Below are 22,795 nucleotides of genomic sequence, written 5' to 3'. Positions count from 1 at the left end.
TAAAATAATAACATTAATAACATCCCACGTTTTGCACAATTAGTGTTTTGTGGGACTTACACACCCAAGAATAATCGAAAGAAACCCATCTCCAGAAGTCCAAAACAAGTACTACAAAATGGAAACAGAGCAACTATCAACAGAAAAAGAACAAATTGCAAGCTGGTTGCTTGCAATGCAGTGGAAACAACAGCTAATGATTTTCACCGTTGGGATGTATTTTACTTTTACTTTCTATTCTAGCAGGGAGGTTGTTATTCACTGAAAAGCACAAAATGGCCACCTTTATACTTGGTGCCATCAAGTTAAACACCGGCTGTGCCCACAGGACAGACTTGGAATACAGGACTCGTACCTCTCAATATCTTGAGGTAAGAAATCTGGACAAAGCCTAAAGTAATGAGGGGGAGGTCCAAAATACAAACAGATTTTAAATATCGTTCCAATAAACCTTGAAAGATGCTGAACTGCTGGATTTGTATTAGCGTGCATTTTCTGTGTAATATGAAGTCTGAAACTGAAATATTTGCCATTGCTTAGTGACTTCAACCTTCAGTGAATCGTTAGTTGGGTATTCTGCGAAAATCTCAACAATTGATTGGTGTGAGCCCGGACTACATAATCTAGCAGGAATTTCTGTTTTACTCGATCTTGATAAGAAAGCCCAGAAACAGTAAATGGCAGGAGTTGACAGCGCAAAATTCTGTTTTCACTTATTCACAAATACCATGGTTTAACATGTGCAATTTTATTCGATGTAAATTGATGTATTTTCATTCAGGGCACTGTTTCCATATTACACGCCCAAAGATATTATGAAAGAGTTTAAGACTAAAAATACAAAACATTCAACACAGGGCTTAGTTAACACTATCAACAGGTAACGAGGGATGCGCCTAGACAAGAAGAGGCGGAGGACTATTTACACCCTGGCAACGGGGTAGCTAGGCATGCTCATCGTGTTCTCAAATTAGTATTTTTTCTCAGCATCCCTCAGAAACCTCAACCCTCAAAAAGTACAGAATGTTTAAAATTGTGTAATGAAAATTAACAGCAAAGAGGTATGCAAAGAATGCATGTGTGAAAGGAATACCCCTCTAAAAAGTTTTTTTTATGGATGTAAATAGTGGCAATTAAATATAACATTTTCCATTCCATTTTGAAGGTTGCGTACAGTTCTAAACGATAGGCGAGTGGCGGGGCAACAATATTAGGTCTGAGTACAATATGTAAATTTATGGGTACACCCCTGCACCCGTTTTTTTTTTTTACTTGTGGCAACCCCAACCGGGAAAAAGCCGAAAGTAGAAGAAGACTTAACCAACCTTTCGTGTTGCTACTTTTACTCGTTTGACATTTCTCAGCGTTTAAAGGGCAACATTTAGACTTTGTCACAAAAAAATAGCTGTTATCAGCGGTACAGATGATAAATAAGTTGTTTGTTCCTCCCAACCCTGCCTCTCTCCCAAGCTATGACACTTAATTCCACTCCTTAACTGAAAAACAAAAGCTGTTTCAGTTTCAGATGTCTAAAATTGGAAGGGATTGCAAAAGGAACACGGTCATTGTGTGAAAGAACATCTAATTTAGTTTACACCGTGGTTCTGTTTTTTTCCCCAAAAGGTGTTTACATTCGAACTGACCGAAGCGGAGATAGTCCTTGTCTACTAACAGGTGACCACGTCTGAACCCGAAGGGCAGAGGTCGGGCAGTGCATTCATTTTAAGGCAGGTATTGTGTGCGACACTAATAGGCAAAATAGCAGCATCATTGCGGTTAGCATGCCATAATTATTATGATGAACGAACGAAGACGAACAACAAGCAAGGTGACTGCTTTGATAATTTTTTTTTTTTTTGGGATAAGCCGTTAGAAGGAGTGAATGCGAATGTTTCTTCTGCCGTAGGACTTCATTCGTATTAAAGTGCAACAACACGGTGTGCACAAATCTGCACAGCAATAGCTAGATGGTTGTATAAAGGACGTGCAAAATGAATAGTTATTACCTGTGAATCAAATGTGTTTCTTGCGCAGGTGAAAAGCAAGCCCCTTTCAAATGCTATTTAGTTATTATTTATTTATAACTGACAGAGCTGCTTCATCCATTCACAGCCAGCCTTTTGCCAACGTGTGGTCGCGGTGTCACTTCAAAAGTGACAATTCTCTAGAGCCCAGGTTTACACTGCCACTTAGAGAGAAACAGATGGTAAGGCAATTGTCTGGTCCTCCTGCGGTAGTTCTTCCACGCCAAACAGCTGCTTCCACGCACACCTTATGGCCAATTTAAAATGCCCAATTTACCTTCTGCATGGCTTTGGACTGTAGGAAGAAGCCAGAACACCCTGGGGACGACAGGGAAGATTTCCTTAGTCTACACAGAAGCCACCCCAGCCGAGAAGCGAACCGGGAATATATTGCTGTGATGCGCCACCGCTGTCCATTGCGCTTTATTTCCAAACATTATCTTTCTACATTCAGTACGTCTGAAAAATATGATCTGGTCAGCAAAACTAAATCCGAACCAAATAATAAACATAACGGCATTATTTACAAGCTGTGTTTCTATCTTTATTACGATGTTCTTATACACACTAAATGTTGTTGTTGCTACGTTTTAAAAATAGATTTCGTTTATAGTCCATCATATGTTGGCATTGTAAAACCTGACGACTTTATGTTTTAATTACTGGTCGTTTGTTTGTTTGTTCTCGTTGATAAATAATTGACTGCTGTCTTGGTTCCTACAGGGTTGAAGACTCTCAGCCTATTACATTTTAACTAATAAACTTGTACTTAGCCACGTATGCATCACACCTGTTAACCTCTTAGTGCAAGAAATCTGGACAAAGCCCAACAGAGCAAAGCCCCCAAAATAGGGACATATTTTAAATATTGCTCTTATAAACGTAGACAATTGCAATAGTAACTCGGTTTGTTTTGACGTACATTTTCTGAAGGATTTGAACTCTGAAGTGCAAATGTATGTCATTATTTAGTGACATCAATCCTCAGGTTATTTTAGTAATTTGCCAGAAAACCACAAATTCTATAAGGAACAGACCAAAAATATGAGCCAAAATCTGGACATTTTGCAAAAACAGGGACAGTTGAGTGGTATGATGCACATTATAAAATGGTTGTGTGATATACTGACTTTCACGATTCTGCTCCAAAATCATTAGAAAATATACAGAAGTATCGATCATAACTGAGTTGTTATGTGCCCTCTAATTTGATTCAAGAAAGTATCCTTTAGCTTTGCTCTTTTTTTATTTTGTTTCACAAGCCCTTGGCAACTTGGTTAAGATCTGAGAACTCCGAAGTGGTATCATCCATGCTGTGTGTGTGTGTGTGTGTGTGTGTGTGTCAGGGGGCTATGGATGAGTCACTGTGTGTAGTAATAATTTCCACTATACATACATGCAGTCTTTTCTGTACCTCTCAACCTCTTAGAGCAAGAAATCTGGACAAAGCCATAAATAAAAGGGGGAAAAGGTCCATAAATAGGGACATTTTTTAATATTTATCATAGAAAGTTGATAGAATAACAGATTTTACTTTAGCATGAATTTTCAGCATTGTTTTACAACAGTACCCCCCCCCCCCCATGCGCAGTAGCAAGGCCCGCCCAGCAAGCTCCCCACATGAATAAACATGAAGATGGTGAGGAAGCCAGTAAGAATATTCATTCATTATTATCAGCATGTGGTAAACATTAAAAGTGAATTTTTTTTCATAGGTACTTACTTCTACATAAGGTCCCTCTGCTGTAAACCATTACAGTTCCAGGTAGGTTTACATGCAGTTCAGAATTTGTGGTATACATGGCAAAGTGCCTAGCATGTAATTCCTTCTACATAGGAAAAAACAATAGATCACTGGGAAGGAGAATTTATGAATATTATTATGGAATAAAAACGAAAGATTACAATAATGCATTGTTCAAACATACATTAGAATGTTCCAAGCGTTCAAAGTTTTTGTTTTCAGTAATAGACTATGTTTCTTCTGATTTTAATGGGGCAAAGAAGGAGAGCTTGAATGTAAAGAGTTTAAGTGGCAGATTCTGCTCAATGCTTATAACAAACCTGGTCTTAATAGTGGGGTGAATTATAAAGTTGTTTTACGCAGAAAAGCAAAGTACAATAAATGCAAGTAGAATTGCAGTTTTTATAAGTGTCTTATAGTAGTGTTTTTAGCTTATGTTATGTATGTTATTTGTATAAAACTTATTAATTGGTTAATTGAATAGTAATTTTTTGTTACTGAAGGGTATTTAAGTGTTTGCCATTGGGATTATGGGTCTTTCTGATGAAGGCCATTTTCATGGTCGAAAGGGCTTAAAGCCTGTATTTGTGTCAATAAAGGAAGTTTTCTTTGAGATTTACCACTTGGCAGCTTTGGATTTTATTGCAACACCTTGCAAGTGCTTTTTGCATGTATGTATGTATATATATATATATATATATATATATATATATATATATATATATATATATATATGGATGGATTACCATTCAAATCCCAAAAGACCAAAATCCCAAATGTTATCTTCGTGAAATTAAAATAATGAAAGTTAAAATCCTGAACAACAAAATTTTTCCCAAGGCAAGAAAACACTTGCCCAAAGCTACGAAATACACACTGTACCATCAGAAACCCACCTAGGTGGGGGGCTGCATCAACCACACCCCCCCAACTGTATATACCAATTCTGGAATCACACTACAGTGGAAAAAAAGGCATATTTCCCCATGATTGGCAAGTGTTTACTTAGCCCCCTGGGAAAAATGTCATTGTTGAGGATTTTTAAACATTCGTTATTTTCATCTCGCTAAAGTAACATTCTTGATTTTGGTCTTTCGGGATTTGAAATGGAATTCATATATGGAGATATATACACATCTATATTTATATATACTTTCACCATCAACCAGAAAAGAGAACCATTCAATTTAAGATGATTTACTATATCAAGCATTGCATTCTTTTAACTTAGGTACAACAAATAGATGCTAGCATTCTATACATCAGGAGTATCCTTTGTTTCATACGTAATGAGTATATCTGGGGATATGCAGGTAGCAAAACTTAAACAGATGCAATTTTCCAAGACAAAGGCATATTGCAGACATGTTATTTCAACAAATAAATATAAATTAAACATTTGCAAATATTTAAAAAATGAATGAAATGCGGTTGATATAAATGTGATTATATAATGAAGCATAATGAAATGAGATTTTGGTTTAGCATTTATATTATTTTAAGAAAAATAGTTGGCATAAAATCTAATTGACATGTTCAGAAGGTATGAGGAAGTTACAGAGTTCTTTCTGTAGACTGTTAACAGTCCTTTCTAGCTGTGTGATGTGTCTGAACAAGTAGATGCCAAAGGGGATGTTTGCATTGTATAACTGGTCTAATTAGAGCAGACTTTGTGGGACGATAATGTTTTTCAATTTGGGTGAGATACCTTTAAGTGGTGCTGTCAGTCTGGAGTGAGGTGCAAGCTAATGGTTGAAGTTGGAGACACGAGTTTTCTTTCTTTTTTCTGAATGCAACAATGCTATATCTCTTTGCTTTTAATTTTAGCATTTTCACTATACTAGTGGTTCCTGGATTCGCTCCCGTGCATTCAGCACATTGGGCAAGGAGCACCCTTCAGCATTCATTGTTTCCATAGCAGGTATGAGCTTTATGGGATCAGGTTGTTAGCCCAATGCCCAGCCCTCCTCAGAGGGTGACACTAGTGGCTAGTGAGGATTAATTCATGTTGTGGTGATACTGTGTCAAGGGGTGATCAGGCAGTAACTCTCAGCTTTCGTTCATTAGCCTATTATTTTAGCCACAGATTTAGATTTACTGCTTTACTGACTGGAGTTCAGAAAGGTATATATAAAATAGGAGAGGTTCCAGCACCGATCCCTGAAGTGCACCTCTAGTTACTTTCTTCCTTTCTGAGGTGACTCTTTCTACTATGTGTGTTCAGGTTTTTAGCTGTCCGTCCATCTTACCATATTAACTTTGTTAGGTTTCTTATTTTGTTTACAGTAATGGAACTGGGAATGGTGTCATATCCCTTTACCGGACAGACTGTGAGGATTGTGTGACTGCTGTCCACTGCCCTTGTGTCTCCCTCAGACAAGTTTATTAAGATGAGTAAACGTAATGTGCAAAATCATGCAAGTCGTGGTATAGGGAAATATGCCCTTTCCCTGAGATTTGTACAATCTCAGAGCTAGTATACATAATTAGCAGGAAATGTGTGAAGTACAGGTGCCTAGCTCCCCTTCATAAAATGGTGTTTAAGTTTATTTTTTTAATTTGTTTTGTGTATGTCGAAACTTTTCCTCGGAACATATCTAGTATGCAAATGTTTGCAAAGATGACCTTTTGTGGTTTACCATGTGACCATTAATGTTTGAGCGATTCATTCTAAATTTTCTGCTAAACTTGTCTTTAAGAACATTTGCTATGTTGTTTGGGTTTGAATAGGTGATGCCACTTTGGATTATTTCAGTGCACTGCTGGGTGTTTCTTAATTTTCTGATATAATTAAAAAAAGATTTATAACTGTCCTTGATTTCAGAGCTTAATTCCAGTTTATGTTTAGCTGTGCTAATGCTGATGATAGATTTTAGTTCTTTGGTAATCCTTTTGATAAAGTCATTAGTATGGGTATATTTAGATGTATTACAGATCTTCAGAAGTTTTTTTTTCCTTTTGTTATTTATATTTCAAGACAACCAGGGTGGTTTGTCTTTGAATTTCTCACTATATTTAGTTCTAGTAGAGACTGCCAGGTTTAAGCAGTTTTCCAAATGGTAATAACACTCTTGCATTAGAAGGAGCTGAAGGAGTATAGCACTGGTGATATCAGAAGTACAATTTGAGAGGTCATCATAGATTTTGCGGATATTTGTTCTTTTGAAGTCCTTCAGTTCAGATTTGTTGATAGGGGGTAGAGTCTTTGAGACTTTAAAGGAGATGATCACAATTTTATGGTTGGATTTTATGGGAATATTATCGTCCAGTAGGTGAAGGGGCTATATTGGTAAGGGCAAGGTCTAGAATGTTTTGCTCCCTATTTAGATGATTAACTAAGTGTTCTAGGGAATCATAATTTATTGGCTCCAGGAATCTCTGGATATCATTGTATTGCTGAATAGTTAAAATCACTCATAAAGGTTTTTTTTTTTTAATTTTAGAAGTCTCTTGTAGTCATTTGGTGACACCGAAGACATCCTACAGCAGGCAATACATTGATAAATTGTTATGTTTAGGGTATGTTGGAGAGTAATGAATTCTGTTTGAGGATCTTGAGGAAACTGACTAGAGGTGATATGGTTTCTGACAAATGTGGAAACACCACCACAGTTTTCCTCAGGTCTGAATACATAACAATATAGAGTGGCAGTGACGTCTTTCAGTCATGGCACCGACAATGGTGGACTCAAGTTACAGGAGGGCCTCAAGATCAGGTAATGCGTTGTTAAGATTTTTGGCACTGAAAACAGCAACCTTGATAATGCTTGATTTTGAATTTGCTGTAACTTTATCTGCTATGTCAAGATAGCCAATAGTTAGACTCTGATTAGAAAAGGCACAATGGGGCTGACAAGGGCCTAGTCCATTAAGCAGTAGCCATTGAAAGAGAGGTGCAGTCCATGATCTTTTGTGAAGCAAGATGATCTGTATACCACCTCATTTCAAGGTGGCATTTAGTGGACCCATCCAGAATGTTACCAAGTACAAAATAATTTGTAGAAGCCACTTGTTTTTTCTTGGTATTTAGGAATCATTATAGATGGAGGAAGGATTCCATTGAAGTCCAGAGTCTTACCTATATTTGACACATTCATGATGACATCCAGCAAATATTTCTGCATATCGCTTATGGTTGAGCACCTCAGGTCATTCACACCCATTTAGGCTACAACAAGGTCATTTTCATATTTTCCTGGTGTAAGGGACTGAAGATCTTTGTAACATCATGGATTCTGGTGTCAGGGAAAGTACTAACTGTCACCCCGTCCTTATCCGACCTCATAATCATAGAGTCAGTATTGACCATGGAGTGAACAATTACTTGAACATTTCTGTTTGTACTTGTGATTTTAGTTGCAGGAGATGGTTTATAGTTTGCAGCTAAGTGTGAGAGTTATGGTATCATGTCTGTAGATCTGTGTTAAGGCTTTTTCCTGGTTCTAGAACATGATGAATATACATCCTCATCCTGCAAAAAATTGAATATAGAACTTTAATAGTCAGTACTATCAGTAGTTACAGTACCCCTACCTTTGTCGGGTTTCATGATTTTCAATTGTCTAACACCCCTAATCTTGTTCAAAAGTTCCATCTCATGCTTACTAAGATTAAACTTAGTAAATACATTGTGTTTCCTATACAGTTGGTAAATATTGTGAACAGGAGACTTGGGTTCAAGATATTTTTCTTTTTAATTCCTGTACTCATATAATGAGAACCAGAATTTGAGTCTTTAAATACTACAGCTAAATTCAACTTTCTAGTAAATAGCTTTAGTTCAACTATGGACAAAGTCAAGCTGCCTCACAGAAATACTCTCAGTTACTTAACGAATACATCACACAACTACTCTCAAGGACTCAAACAATACATTACACAACTACTCCCAGTGACTCAAGCAACATCTCACACAACTACTCTCAAGGACTCAAACAATACATTACACAACTACTCCCAGTGACTCAAGCAACATCTCACACAACTACTCTCAAGGACTCAAACAATACATTACACAACTACTCCCAGTGACTCAAGCAACATCTCACACAACTACTCTCAAGGACTCAAACAATACATTACACAACTACTCCCAGTGACTCAAGCAACATCTCACACAACTACTCTCAAGGACTCAAACAATACATTACACAACTACTCCCAGTGACTCAAGCAACATCTCACACAACTACTCTCAAGGACTCAAACAATACATTACACAACTACTCCCAGTGACTCAAGCAACATCTCACACAACTACTCTCAAGGACTCAAACAATACATTACACAACTACTCCCAGTGACTCAAGCAACATCTCACACAACTACTCTCAATGACTCAGACAATACATTACACAACTACTCCCAGTGACTCAAGCAACATCTCACACAACTACTCTCAAGGACTCAAACAATACATTACACAACTACTCCCAGTGACTCAAGCAACATCTCACACAACTACTCTCAAGGACTCAAACAATACATTACACAACTACTCCCAGTGACTCAAGCAACATCTCACACAACTACTCTCAAGGACTCAAACAATACATTACACAACTACTCCCAGTGACTCAAGCAACATCTCACACAACTACTCTCAAGGACTCAAACAATACATTACACAACTACTCCCAGTGACTCAAGCAACATCTCACACAACTACTCTCAATGACTCAAACAATACATTACACAACTACTCCCAGTGACTCAAGCAACATCTCACACAACTACTCTCAAGGACTCAAACAATACATTACACAACTACTCCCAGTGACTCAAGCAACATCTCACACAACTACTCTCAATGACTCAGACAATACATTACACAACTACTCCCAGTGACTCAAGCAACATCTCACACAACTACTCTCAAGGACTCAAACAATACATTACACAACTACTCCCAGTGACTCAAGCAACATCTCACACAACTACTCTCAAGGACTCAAACAATACATTACACAACTACTCCCAGTGACTCAAGCAACATCTCACACAACTACTCTCAAGGACTCAAACAATACATTACACAACTACTCCCAGTGACTCAAGCAACATCTCACACAACTACTCTCAAGGACTCAAACAATACATTACACAACTACTCCCAGTGACTCAAGCAACATCTCACACAACTACTCTCAAGGACTCAAACAATACATTACACAACTACTCCCAGTGACTCAAGCAACATCTCACACAACTACTCTCAATGACTCAGACAACACATCACACAGTTACTGTCAATTTCTCAGACAACACGTCACACAACTACTCTCAATGACTCAGACGACACGTCACACAACTACTCTCAATCACTCAGGCAACACGTCACACAGTTACTCCCAATGACTCAAACAACACGTCACACAGTTACTGTCAATGAGTCGGACAACACGTCACACAGTTACTCTCAATGACTCAAACAACACGTCACACAGTTACTCTCAATGACTCAAACAACACGACACACACCTAGAAAGACCCTAGTATTTCCTAACCAAGAAGATTACTGGTCTCAAACCCTGAGCTACTAAGACAGACTTCAAAGTTATCTCTCTGTTCTCAGTCTCTTACAGACTCTTACATGGAGATGAACTTCTTGTATTCTGTTCCATCAAGGATTAAACCTTCCTTGATCTCTAACATACTCAAGACAAAGAGCTCCACTAACATTAGATCTATGGATTTGAATATCTGGAAACATATAAAGAAAAATGCTGGAGGGAAATATTTATAATCCAGTATTTACCACATTTCTGAAATAAACTGCTATTATACATTAAACAGAGTGGTCCCAATCACAACCTTCAAGACCTTTCTTGATAATTGGCTGGGCATCGTAAAATTCATCTTGGATCTGACTTGATTTGCCCTGTTACAAACTGGTGATACATCATAAAGATGGGTATCAGCATGGTGCAAATGGTGCCATGACTTACTTACCTTGTAATTACCATGATCTTATGATTCTAAGTGAAGGGAATTTGTGTTATATCAGATAACCAAGAGAAATGCAGTAAAAAAGAAATATGAAATGAATGCCACTTGTTAGAAAAACATTTACATTGAGTACAGTCAGATAAGATAGAAAGGATTTTGTAAAGCATTTTAGAAAAGTAATATCATTAAACCATTTGGAAGTGAATTACACACAAAATGTCCAAGTTTTGAGCATCCTTTTTCAGTGATGCATAACAGGTGCTGTTAAACGCAAAATGTTTCCTTTAAGACTTCACTGAGCTGTAGAAGTAGCTTTATTAGAAGTTAGCATAGAGTTTGAAGAGCACTTTATTAAAGTGGTTGGTTGTTTTTGCAATGGGGAGGGCATTTGTTGTGTTAAAAACTGTACACTGGTGGATTATGGCATCTCAGACAATTTATTGGTTTATAGGTTCATTTCTTAAGCTTTAAAACTAGTAGCCATCAAAAAGCTTAAAAGCTTGACTGCTGTATCCCAACATGATACTTTTTTTACTTCAGACAATATGTACACACACTCTTACATACATAATCACGCACGTGCACACACACACACACACACACACGTGTGTGTGTGTGTGCGCGCGCGCATGTGTGTGTGTGTGTGTGTGTGTGTGTGTGTGTGTGTGTCTGTGTGTGTACATTTTACTTGCTATTGCTTGCTGTAGATTTATGCATCAGGGAGGCTGAGAGCTATGGAGTTGGCATTTTATTTGGTGGCATGGTTTCCCAAGGTAAACAGATCTCAGCCGAGATCCAAGACTAAGGCAGACCAACCATACATGTCAGCAGCAGTCTTGGATAGTTTTGCTGGTAGGAGATCATGTTTTTATGACAGCAGCAACACATTAGTATTAGCTTTACAGAAGAAAGATCTGATAATCTACTTTTTTTATCTTGCCATTAAAAAAACAAACTATGCAGCTGTATGTTGTTGTTCTTCTTTCGGCTTTTCCTGGTTAGGGGTCGCCACAGCGGAACTGCGGTCCGGCTGTATATTGACATTAAAACAAAGTGCAGTACGTGGTGGAATATGAGAGTCTTATGCTGGAATGTACTCAGTGCACTACTGGTGAAGCTCTGAATAATCTTCAGAGTAATCGTATTGCATGTGAAGCAGGTGAATTACCTCATTCACTCATACAACTCCTTTTGGTGTATTTCCGCTCGACACCCATGGCCCCTTATGGTGTATTGACCTTGTTTATAGTCGTCTTCCTTAATGTTTAGTTTCATGCTTACATTAATATTTTCAGAGCTGTGTTAGCTACAAGAGGCAGTAAGATACTCTGCCATTAGCAATGTGTAATAAGGTACACCAGAAATTTTTACCTGTATTATTATGCCCCACACTTGCTGACAGTAAAGCCTCCCCTCAGTTAACAAGTGCCTATTCATTACTCCATGTTGATTGTGTAAGGATCGGGGAGGAGGGGAACCATTCAGCAGCCATAAGGTGCTTTATAGTCTCATCAGCATCTTGGTAATGACAGCATTTTTGAATGCCCTAAGCCCACCCAATGGATTACAGGGACAAACAAACAAACTGCATAGCAATGATGGCCCACACTGTGCTCACATTTCTCTGAAGGCTTCCTCCCATTGATGGCTTGATAAGCCTAAAATTTGCCCTCTGGCTGCCTTTTTGTGTCACTGGCAATTATCCAAGTGAGTAGTGCTAATGTGTGGGGCTGCCTGCTCCCCTCCCTTCCTTCTTATGAAGGATAGACAGCAGATCCTCACTCCAAAGACTGTCAAGCACCAGTGACACTCATTAAACTTGGGTTAGCTGGGCTGTAATCAGACATTTTGTTCCTTTGTACTTATGTCATTGGTTAATCCTTTACAATGGAGATATTGCATGTTATTATTTTAGTAGTCCAAAACATGAATTATTTCATTAATATTTCCAAAACCCAGCAACCTACAAACTTTTGCATAATATCAGATGAAACCTTTGATGATGCTGAAAAAACATGTCACTGACACTTTTATTGCAGGTTATATAGCTTTCGCTACAGGGAATGTTATTTACACAGTTAATCATGCTGATAGGCGTCTTTTTCATGCTTCTGTAAATATTTTCGAAAACAGGCACTCAGAAATTGTTTTCCATCATATAAAAGCTAAATTTTGTCTGAATAAACTGCTGCCGCTGTTTGTATGTGTCTGAATTGTATGGTTTTCAAAATATGAAAACTTGTTGTGAAAATCTAAGAAAAATTCTTAAGTGCAGATTTTTTTTACCTTATAATATGTTACTGTATCAATGTAAAGACTTCAAATGTATTGCCTTTTGTCTTTCCAAAGAACAGTTTTTACTGAGCAACACTGCTTTTTGTAATTTTTAAATCACCTTGACTCTTCACGAGATATTTATAGGTTCATAGGTGTGTACTAGGCTAATGGCCCTGGCGTCGTGTCACCCGACCTTAGTCCCCAATGCTTCTGTTGAGTAGAGCCACTGGAGTGATCCCCATGGTGAATTGTCTATTTCCCATCACTCATCAAGATTTGTATTGAAGAGGGCCAGTGAGGTGCTCTGTTTGACAGGTATGGGAAGTCTATTCCATAGCATGGGTATTCTCTGGGTTATGAACCTGTCACCCCAGCATGTTCTGTTGATTGTGGTAATGAGGTTGAAGTCTCTGAAGTATGTGCTGTGGAGGAATTGGGATTTCTTTAGATGTAGCATTTCTAACAGAGCTGGGTCAGACATGGCTTTGTAAGTCAAGCAGAGATCACCTCTAAGTAGGCGATATGAGACAGAGAATAGTTGGAGTTTTTTGAGTCTGTCCATATAGGACAAGTGTTTAAGGCCTAGGATCCTCTTTGTGAGGTAGTGGAGCATTGTACTCAATGATTGGCCTAATTAGGGAAGAGTAGAGGGAAACAATGACCTCTTTTTTTCCTGGATGAAAAACCCTTAGTAATGATATATGCCACATAGAAGGACTTTCTGACTATAGTGGCAATGTGGTGGTGGAAAGAGAGGTTGCTGTCAACCTGTGTTCCCAGATCACTTATAATGCCTTCTGTATTTAGTGGACTACTATTGAAGTGGTAATTCATGGGAACTGGGTTTTTCCCAAAGGTGATGACGACACATTTTTTTGGCATTGAGCTTAAGGCCGTGGTTCTGACACCAGTCATTGGTCTCAGTGAGGCCTTTCTGTAGGTTGTCAACATCTCTTGGGGAGTTAATAACAGCACCCAACTTGCAATAGTCTGTGAACTTTGTCAACCAGAGTCCCTTTGTGTTGGACTGGACTTCAGAGAAGTAGATACCAAACAGGAGAGGACCCAGGACTGAACACTGTGGGACTCCACTCATAACTGGTTGGCAGTCTGACTTGGATTCAGTTACTTTCACACTGTGGGTTCTGTCTGAGCCAGTTTGCAAACCTCCTAGTGATGTAGGGGTTGATGTCTAGCTTAGTGAGTTTTTCTATGATTCCTGAGTGGGGAATGGTATCAAAGGCCTTGGCCAGATCAAGGTAGGCTGTATGAACCACCTTGCCTTCATCCACAGCTCTGGTGACTGACTCAAAGAAGTCAACCAGGTAGAGCAGGCATGATCTACCCTTCACAAAACCAAACTGTGTTAGATCCAGAGTTTGGAGATTCCCTATATCCTTGTTTATTAAGTCCATGATGATGCGTTTCATAACTTTGCATATCAGACTCTTCAGGCTAATGGGGCGATAGTTCCCAGGGTCTGTAGTCACTCCTCCTTTGTGAATAGGAATGACTGTAGCAGTGTGCCATTCGATAGGGACAAAGCCTGAGGTGAGGCTGTGATTGAACAGGGCACACAGGTGAGGTGGCAGTTCAGTTTGTAGTTCATGTAGAACACAGCCAGGTCCCACAAAAGCTGTATTCTTGGCCTTGGACAGTGCTGTTTTAACCTGTGCAGTAGTAATACTGGGTGCCTGGGAATCTGCTGGTGTTGTGCTTGGTCCTTTGGGGGTAGAGAGGAGTAAAGTTGGCACTGAATCTGTTGGCCAGTATATTGGCAAAAGCTGTTGGCTCGGTATAGTAGGTACCATTGTGCAGTAGTTCAGAGCAAGTCTGGGTATTGCCGTGGAGATTCTTTCCATAATTATAGAAGGCCTTGTGGTTGTCTTTACTATCTGCTACAATTCTTTTTTCATAACTAGCTTTAGAGGATGTAATGAGGGATTGCAACTTTTGTTGAGGCTGATAAAGGAGTTTTTCCAGTCTTGGGACTTCACCTTATTCAGCATCAGTTTCCTCCTTCTGTTGTAGAATTTGTTTATGACAGGGGACCACCAGATTGGCTTACTTTTTTTGGAGGAGAGTGTCTTGGTTCTGTTGGGTATGGCGAGATCCATGCATTTGTGTGCGTGTTTGTACAGTGCATTGATGTATGATTTGGCGGTCATGCAACTATTCTCCATTTGTATGTGTGCCGTGAATTTAGCCACCTCTGTTTTTAGGAGACCAAAGTTAGCTTTGGAGAAGTTTTTCATGGTGGTTACCTTTGCAGGGGTGGGGGGGTGGGAGGGATGTTGATTTCCAAGGGGATTAGTTTGTGATCTGATCTAACCAGTGAGGAGTTTACTATTGGTTTAGAGCAATGGTCGCCCATGTTAGTAATGACCAGGTCAAGGATGTTGCTACCTCTAGTGGGGGTAAGAATGAGCTGGTCCAGGGCATTGGAATTAATCAATTCCAGGAAATGTTGGGCAAGTGTATTGATGCACGAGTAGTTTTTCCAGTTAATGGAGAGGTAGTTGAAGTCGCCCAGTATGAGTGTGTTAGGTTGGACCCTAATATTCTCCATGGTGCTTAGGAACATGGAGTGTGAGTCTTGGGACATGGTTGGGGACCTATAGCAGGCTACGACCTGAATCGCTGTCTTACCCAATGTTAGCTCCCCTGAAGTATCTCAAATGAGTTATGTTGGGCTATGAGTCTGGAGGTGTGTGCATCCTTTATGAATATGGAAACATCACCACCTTTGGAGCTTTGCTCCATGTTCTGGGACCGAAAGGTGTGGAAAGAATTATAGCCTAGTAGTGCAGGGGTGCTTTCTGCTGTCTTGAACCAGATCTCTGTAACAGCACAAATATCGATGTTCTTCATTTTAAGGAGTGCTTCGAACAAGTGCATTTTGAGATTTAGACTTCTAGCACCCAGCCCAGGGTTGACAGATGCAGGCCATCTCTGTCAAAGCATCAAGGTCTGTCAATCATGTCATTCAAGGCAGAGAGATACTAGATCCCCTTAGAATGACACCAGTGTATTGCCTAACTAGCAGAATTCAAAATAATTCACTACACACTACAGAAGTTATCTATTAACAAACTATATTTCTACTTTAAAATAGAAAGTCTACTTTAACAGCGTAACAAAACTAATGGCATAAAGTAGTAACTAAATAGAATTAATAGTTCAAAACAGCACTTTAGCTGTGCAGTTCAACAACTCTTTAAAGCACTGCAATAATGGAAAAACATTAATACATCACCGGTTGGCACTTCATCGCAGCCACCTCATCGACTGGAGAGCCCAAAGCAGTCTGGCTGGAGATTCCAACAGGGAACAGGCCCGGGCAATGCATCCATTCCACGGAGAACTCCAAACCAGACCCCTGTGAGACCCCATCTTATGTAGGCTGCTTGTTTACTCAAAAATCAAACATATCCTATAACTAGAATGTTCTTTGACTAGAGTATCCTCTTATCAAAATGTTCCCTTCTCACAGGAAAAGTACAAACTACGTGGCAGCAAACAGGGGTGGTTGCCAGTCACCCACAGATGCTTCAGTAAACCTGCCAAGTTCCCATGATCATACTCCCTATATGTAAACAACTGTAAAATATGTAAACAACAGAATATTCTTTCAAACTAGCAGTGGTGGGAAGACAAGATATCAAGCTAAGACATCATAACAACTTGTATTGCCAAGCTTGTTCTGACCTCCTTCATAAACACATAGACATAGAAAAGAGTAGCAAAGTAAAATGTTAAGCTGAATATAAACACATTAATAGCTGAGTGTCAGTGATCAGGCTTACACAGAGTCAATAGTCAATTAGCCATATTTGCATTACAGCCAGAAACTTAGCCAGTTGTTGAAATCAGTAATTTTCTGCTTGTACTGTGGTATCATTCGGGGTGATGGTAGAATGCTGCTCAGGGCTAGGGTCACACCCTCCTGGGTTACATAATCTGATAGCTCCTCCATGTCTCTTTTCATGTAGTCCAATGAGGTACTTCTCAGGTCATTCACACCCACACGTACAGTGACCGAGTCATATTTGCACCTGTTGTTGAGGGATCTGAGTGTGTATGTTATGTGGCGGATCTTGTATCCTGACAGGCAGCTGGCTGTTACTTTCTCCTTATTTGACCTAGTGAGTGAACATCAGTGCGCCTGTCTATCAAGTCACCTATGACTAGTGTGTTAGGCATGCTGTTTTGCCTTAGGGGCTTTGGTTGAGTGGGACACTGTTTAGGAGAGTTATGTATCTTGTGATTAATGTTGTGTTGTGGTGGTCAAGTGCATTTCTGCCTTGGAGGTCTCTGCTGTTTGGGTAGATTTTTATTGAGAGCTTCCACAAAGGTGGGTGTGTGGTTTGTGTTTTTATGTGAAGGCAGTGCTGGTGTGTGTTCTAGAGGGCTATGTGTTCCATGTGGTGTGGTGCAAGTGTTGACCTTCTCCTCTTGACCAGCTATTCCATTCTTGGCTGGAGAGTACGTGGCTTCCAATTTCGATAGATAAGTGCATCTCTTGCAATTCTGAGTGTTTGGAGGTAAGAGGAGGAGGTTGCTAGTGTACATAAGACACTTGCTACATTGCCTCAGGATGCCCAAGTTCACCAGGTTAATAGGAGAAAGCTGTACTTGTTTGGATTTTCGCTTTTAACTTGATTTTCAAAAATACTGAGGAATTAAAGAAATACTTGAACTGCTAGAGGTGTGACATTCTATAGTTGCTACTTCTGAATAAGTAAAGTTTATGGGTCATTTGAACACTGATGTTGCTGTGCATGAAATGAGTGTAAGAATCTACAAGAATCTCATATATATCAGCTGAAGGAATGTACACATTATGAAGAAAGAAAATCTGGTTGTAGTTTAGTTGGACGAGACCATATGAATACAAGAAAAAAAAGACTATGTTTTTGCAGGGGTGGCAAGCCCCCCTGCACCTCCACATGTGGAAATAATGAAAAAGATAAACAAAAATCATTGAGAATGTAATATGGGACTGACTGTGGTACAGACCACCAGCTACTTGGATGCAAAATTAAGGTAAACATTAAGAATAGTAAGCCAGCTAGGTACTTGGTAAAGTATAATATTGAAATTATGTCACCAGAATTCAGTGGCTGTCTATGAAACTGGTTTGCAGCAATAAATACAAATGACAGAGTAAGAGATTAATTATGAGAACACATCAAGAACGTTGTATTTGCCGTATGTGAAGGCCAATAAAATACTGCAAATGAAAAACAAAAAGGTTAAAATGGTTAACTGATGGGACTTTGAGTAATGGCCAGAACTGAGAAACAAGAGGCAGTTATGGAACCTAACAGAAACATCCTATATGTCACAAAATTTGATAAAGAGAAGCATTGTAACAACACATCAAAGATGGATTCAGAAAATATTCATTAAAGAATGATACCAGCTTTCCTTAATTATCAAGACCAATGAAAATTGTGTGCATAAATGGCAGTGCCATATGCTAAAGGATCTTTGGTGCATGATGCTCAGAAGATTAAGAAAAGGTGGAAAGATTTCATCAAACCATCATACTTTAAAAATCAAACAAATCAAGAAACATTTCAACCTGTATCTTATGGACAGCAACTGGTGGTGATAAAAGAAAAAAGTAGAGGTTACACCAAAAGATTTACCAGGAAAGAAGTACTATGTATTGATGGCATTCAAATTACCATAGCACTCATATGCAGTTGCTATAGTATCTATAAGAAGGCACACTGACAAAAACATTTGGAAGGCACCATAGTTGACCGACTGAAAAAGTTGTGTACTTAAACCAGTCTTGAGCAAAAGTGATCTCACTGATGTTTGGAATCATCACAGCATTGCTGTTGTCCCATGTACCAAGAGAATTGTCGAGGATATTCACAGAAGACTGCAATGTTTTTGGAATATGAATTGCCAGAAGTGTGAACAGGATTTAGGAAACAGCTAGGACTGATAAACATCACTACAGATGCAAGCAAAATCCTTGAAAAGACAAGTATGAAAATGATGCCTGTACGTTTGTCACACTGACAGGCATGGGTATACCAGAACACCTGATAAATCTCTTTCCTGATCTTTACACCAGCCAAGAAGCAACAGTTTGAACAGCAGGAGAAATATAATGCTTAAAGGAATACTCCACCTTAGAACTCAAAAACATATTTTTTCATTGTATCTTTGTTTTTTAACTATTTTAATGACTCTAAGTCACCACTGGTGCTTCCTTTACAGTTTTAATGTGTTTCCCTCATGTGGTGGATGATGGAGCCTGCCTTGGTAATGTGATCTTGTTTTCTTGCTTTCATTTCTTCGTCCCAGAATACATTTCAAGTCCTGTTTATATGACTCATGCCAGACATAAGGAAGTGGTGCTGTTTTCTTATGGCATTAAGACAGAATGGCAGGACTGTGAAGCATTGTCATCTAAACACACCTTCTATAACAGAGCTACTTCTATTTTCCCCTAAGTCTCATTTATGTGTCTGCCAGAGCTTATTCTATGCTATAAGTAGCTCTTAGTTACTTCCAGCAAAAGAAAGTAGGTACTGCAAATAGCAAGTTTTTGTATAGGGAGTCTTTTGTAATCATAAAAGAATTGACAGACCTTCCCCCCATACTCTCATGCTGAGGTGCGAAAACTCTCACTGCAGTAAACGATCCTTATAAGGATGTATCATGATAAATAGTAGGACTAGGACTCCAGACTAAGTCTGTCTGCTACTTCCCAATGCCTTCAGTGGTAAGTTTTTTTTCACTCTTATGAATGATGCAGAATTAAAACATGCTTTACTAGTTACTTAATTATTTCTGTCATGTTCACCCTCCTTTTTTTCTATTTCATATTTATTTATACTTTGGTAACCAGGAAAGTGAACTGGTCCCAGGACGCTTTTTAGCCAAGACTTGGACTATATTGGCAAAGATAATAACAAGTATTAAATGCACTTAGCAGTACAAAGAAAAAAAAATACTGACATAAAGATATCGACCAAGACTGCATGTGCAACACATAGCCAATGTGTGACAGTGACCAAGTAAACTTCCTAGAATGTATACATTAATAATGCTTAACTCTACTATGTTATTTATTATAAATAATGAATCATATGCACACACACCCACACACACACACACACACACACATGTATACATATATATATATATATATATATATATATATATATATATATATATATATATATATATATATATATATATATATATATATATATATATATATATATAGTCATGTGTGTGTGTATGTGTTTGCGTATATATGTATGTGTATAAAGTATATGTACAAAAACATACGAGATTGTGTGTGTTTTTATCAAAATGTATGTAGTATGTAAAGTACTATATGTGGGATGCAGTACTGTGTTTAAGTGCACATCTGTGTGTGTGTGTGTGTGTGTGTGTGTGTGTGTGTGTGTGTGTGTGTGTGTGTGTGTGTGAGCATGTGCATGTAAACATAGTTATGTACTTCTGATTTCCTTTTCTTAATGTTTAATGCAAGGTCACATAGTAAATATATGTTAAATTCAGCTGAATGTTATGGTTGCCATCAATGGTCACATTTCCTTTGTGGACTACAAAATGCTCATACACTCTACCACTGTAAGGACTTACTCAAAGTCAGTGGGACTCTCTTACAATGGATCTTCTTGTACCAGATATGCATTCCCCTTTGGAAGGATGTCATAAAAATGCATAAAAGACCTTTTTATGAACAGTATCACTGCACCTAGTTGATAGGGTTGCCACCTGTCTCTCTTTTTTGCAGTTCTGGCCTGTGGGCAGGGACTTGAAAATGATAAATGCCCTGATACTTTACAAGAAAAAATATTTTCTGACTTTTGTCTGAATGTCACAGAAATCTTTGATGCTACGTTTAAGTTATCTTAACATATAAGCAATTATATATAACCAACACTTAAAGCTTAACAGTTTAATACTGTGTTGTTGCCCCATCCAAGATTGACAGAAGTACCTGACAGAGTAAACTACACATTTATTTTATTTATTTATTTATTTTACATTTGTTGACTAGGCTAGTCTAACTGGATACATGTCCATTTTCAGTAGAGGCCCGGAGATAAGCTCCACTACAGATAAATGAAAAACTTAGTAATCAATATACAAAATAAGACTAAATAAAAATATTCATATTAAACAAGCAGATTTCAGGTAAATCAAAACAAAAAAAAAAACAGGAAAAGATGACTAAATAGCAACATTAATTATATAAAAAAAATAAAATATTACAGGTTAAAACACAGTATTCTGTGAGGATAAACAAAAAACTTGTAGTGCAAGAATGCTTATACTATGCAATATGCAGTTATAAAACATAGATAAATAGAAAGACTAAGGTCAAGAGAAGAGGCAGGTTAAGTATATACATAATATAAAAGGAAAAAACATATATATTCTTCAGTAGGAAATGTAAAGGGAGACTCGGAACAATGTAGTTTGAGAGGAAATCAGTATTTATAGATAAAAAATATATATAATAGTTTATGAGTGGTGAGGGATAGGCAGAGCTAAGTTTAATTGGGTGGATAGTAGCCTAGTCAGGTTTAGTACAGGGGCACAACCAGTGTGTTGTAAGAAGATTCCAGGTTTTTCCAACAGCATTAGAGAAGAGAGATTCACCAGCTTTGTTGGTAGGTTTAGAAGTATATAGAAGATTTTTGTGTGAGGAGCGCAGTGATTTCAGATTTATGTATGGAGTGATGAGGGTAGATAGACTAGGAGTACAGGAAGGTTTATAAAGAGTTTTATGGGCGATGGTTAGTTGATGGAATTTAATCACGTTTTGTAGTTCAAGTCATCCAAGCTGCTTTATATTTATGCAGTGGTGGGTTCTGTAAGGGTTAGCTGTCGCAAATCTAGCGATGTTATTGTAGGAAGTTTCCAGTTTGCTGAGGTTATTTTTAGAAAGGTTAGTAAAAATAGGTGAGGCATAGAGGAGGGTAGAGATTAGATGAGTATGTGCTATGGTTGTTCTAGCTGTAGGGGAAAGGTTAGATTTAATTCTATTAAGGGAGCCAGTTTTTTTTGTTGACAGTTTTTATTGTATTGTTGATGTGGATGTCAAAGTTCAAATTGTTATCAATAGTGATTCCCAATAGTTTGGTAGATGTGTCGGTGATATAATGGTGCCATTAGTGGATATAACTGAGAAATCAAGTGGAGAGGACTTGTGGGTTAGACTAAAGAGGAGGAGTTTAGTTTTTTGGGGGTTCAAAAGAAGACAACGTTGTGTAAACCATTGTTCAACTATGTTAAATACTTTCTGGGTAAGAGAGAGAAGTTCAGATGTGGATTTGGCTGAACAAGTAAGTGTCGAGTCATCAGCATATTGTATGTATGTGGCTTGGGGGATGGCTAGATGAAGGTCATTAATAAACATTGAGAAGTGGAGAGGTCCTAGTATGGACCCTTGAGGGACACCAAGGGTAACTGGTTGGAGGGTAGAAAGAGTCTTATGCCAAATAACTGCCTGTTGTCTTTTATCTAGGTAGTACTGGAACCATTTTATAGAAGGTGCATCAAATGATAGTGATTCTAGTATGTTGAGGAGAATCTGATGATTGACCATGTTGAATGCTTTGGACAGGTCAATGAATAGTGCTGAAGAAAGGTTATTAAGGTTACGGTTTTTGTTAATGTAATCTGTAAAGGAAAGGAGAGCGGTGGTAGTGCTGTGTGAAGGTCTGAAACCATGTTGACAGCTGGAAAGTAAGTTATTTTGGGTTAAGTGGTCAAGTAATTGCCTATGGATACATTT

At 38.4% G+C, this 22,795-nt stretch overlaps 1 protein-coding gene across 4 annotated transcripts in view; it reads left to right on the top strand.

Moving 5' to 3' along the window:
• Positions 1-267: 267 nt before the first annotated feature.
• LOC122796727 (exocyst complex component 3-like protein 4) overlaps positions 268-22,795 on the top strand; it is a 2,022,901-nt gene continuing 2,000,373 nt past the window's right edge. For 3 of the 4 annotated variants that reach the window (XM_044065431.1, XM_044065429.1, XM_044065432.1), the window contains exon 1: positions 1,538-1,727. The gene's annotated coding sequence lies outside the window, so the exon portion shown is untranslated. Of the gene's footprint in view, positions 372-1,537; positions 1,728-22,795 lie in introns of those variants that run through there. The other variant, XM_044065430.1, reaches the window with a different exon arrangement.

The sequence above is a fragment of the Protopterus annectens genome, chromosome 3.part0 (genome assembly GCF_019279795.1).
Source record: "Protopterus annectens isolate FY-2018-M chromosome 3.part0, PAN1.0, whole genome shotgun sequence".
Classification (NCBI taxonomy): domain Eukaryota; kingdom Metazoa; phylum Chordata; order Ceratodontiformes; family Protopteridae; genus Protopterus; species Protopterus annectens.
The sequence above is the reverse complement of the archived record's forward strand: the minus strand, read 5'-3'. Positions and strand labels throughout refer to the sequence as shown.